Source organism: Octopus bimaculoides, chromosome 15, assembly GCF_001194135.2.
Source record: "Octopus bimaculoides isolate UCB-OBI-ISO-001 chromosome 15, ASM119413v2, whole genome shotgun sequence".
NCBI classification, from domain to species: domain Eukaryota; kingdom Metazoa; phylum Mollusca; class Cephalopoda; order Octopoda; family Octopodidae; genus Octopus; species Octopus bimaculoides.
The window spans coordinates 44,306,437-44,308,938 of NC_068995.1; positions in this window are offsets into that span (position 1 = coordinate 44,306,437).

Consider the following 2,502-nt stretch of genomic DNA (forward strand, 5'->3'; position numbering starts at 1 on the left):
TGTCAATTCACCACCCTAGGTTGGTAGGGTTTTTTTTTTTCCTTTACAGTCTTAAAAGAACAAAAGACAGTTAACTTGGGGTTGGTTGAGTCGAACTCAAGGCAGACAACCAATGCTGGTGTGTTTACGTCCCCGTAACTTAGCGGTTAGAGAAAAGAGACCAATAGAATAAGCACTAGGCTTACAAGGAATAAGTCCCGGGGTTGATTTGCTCGACTAAAGGCGGTGCTCCAGCATGGTCACAGTCAAATGACTGAAACAAGTAAAAGAGTATAGATAAGCCACCACAATCCCAATTCAAACAAGGCCTGGAGTTGTGGTAGCACAAATTTCCTGTTTGGCAAAAGCTGGTAATCAGTAGCTTATCTCTATTGGCTTTTCTCTATTATCTCTACCAATGTTGTATTACTGTTATTGTTAATTCTAAGTTAGATTGAATTTAAATGCCATAGTCTTGCCTTGACTTGTTTTCCTCACTACTTTAACATATATAAGTATATATGTATACATAAATATATACACACAGTGATGGCTTAGTGGTTAAGGTGTTGCACTCATGATTGCAAGATCGTGGGTTCAATTCCTAGACAAAGCCTTGTGTTGTGTTTTTGAGCAAAGAAGTTCAGTTCACATTGCTCTGCAATCATTTCAAAATCTGACATGTGCCAATTGTTGCACCTGTACAGGTAATGTTAATCTGATGGAGGGAGTGAGATTATGTCTACACAAACATTTGATCACTATAAACAGATCATCTGTGTGGTTGTTCAATACGAAATTGTCAAACCGTCAAATGACGTCTAACGACGGGTGAATCCATCGTATACAAGCACACACATATATATATATATATATACATACATGCATATATATATATATATGTGTGTGTGTGTACATATATATGCCACCACAAACTGGACAAAGTTCAGGGAGCTCCTACCCCTGCTGGCAACTAAGGGTTTCTCACTCAAGATTAAAGGTAGACTGTATGATGCATGTAAGCGAACTGCCATGCTACACAGCAGTGAAACATGGGCCATGACTACTGAGGACATGCATAGGCTTGAAAGAAATGAAGCTAGTATGATTTGCTGGATGGGTAATGTCAGTATGCATACATGACAGAGTGTGAGCCCCCTGATGAAGGGACCCCATATAATATCAAGTAGAAGATCTTAGAGTGATCAGAACCTTACATCAACTGGAGTATATGCTGCAAGTTTTGTATAGCTGAGCAAGCAAGGATATTCAAAGACTCTCAGAAACTTGGGTCACTGAATACTCACCAAGATATTTTTTATCCCTGAATCAATTTCAAGTGTTACCTGCTGCAAGCATGGGATTCCCTGTTCTCTGACTAAGCCCAGAAGGGTCCTTACGATCTTTGAACTTTTGTGGGTGAAAGCTAGTTGAATACAGCTATTAGTATTAGTTGGATACTAGCATGAGTTTGATAGCTTGATGGAATCCAACAAGCCAGGGGTCAGCATCAAGGTCTATTGCCTGCTTTGGCATGGTTTCTATGGCAGGATGCCTATCTTAATGCAAATCACTTTACGGGATACTTTTTGTAAATCACCATCATCACTTAAAATCCATTTTCCATACTGGCATGGGTTGGCCAGTTTGACATGAAGCTGACCAGCCAGGGAGCTGTCCAAGCTCCAATTGTCTGTTGTGGCATGGTTTCTACAGCTGAATGTCCTTCTTAAAGCCAACCACCTAACAAAGTATGCTGGGTGCCACTGGTATAGCTGTATTTACGCAGCACCGATACAAGTGCATTTTATGTTGCATCAGCACCTGTAAAGGACAAGCTTGTATGTATGGATGATGGCAGTTTTACTTACCTTCACCTAATATCTTTTCAAATACAACATTTTGCCACAACTCCCAATCTCTTGTCATTTCCTCAATGAGGCCCAGTATCCAAAGATCCTTTCTTACCACTTCATCCCAGATCTTCTTGGGTCTACCCCTTCCACAGGTTCCCTCCACAATTAGAACGCATCACTTCTTTATGCAGCTGTCCTCATCTATACACATAACAGATAATCTTAAGGAACAACAAAACAATTGAAAAAGATTCCCAAAATAAGTCTAAGAACAACCATGCATAACTATAAGTTAACCCTCAAACATTAAAAACAAATAACTTCTAGTTATTACCATCTGATTGAAGGAATTGAACCCAGTCTAACAGGTTAACAAATCACTTAACAGATTGTAAGTTATTCTTTCAGTAACCAATAACAATGAAATATTGTTATTTAATTCTTTAGCATTCAGATTATCTTGTCAAATGTAATAGTCATTTCTTCACATTGTCTTGAATTAATCATGCACTGCCTTGCTGCTCTGAGATCTTGATGATGTGATTGTTTAGAATAACACTGTAGCATAGGTGTGAGAGGCCAGATCTAACTGACTTAAACATAAAACAAGTGGAATGTTATGACTAGTTTAAATGCTACAGGGTTAAACTGACCATACCAGGCCCAA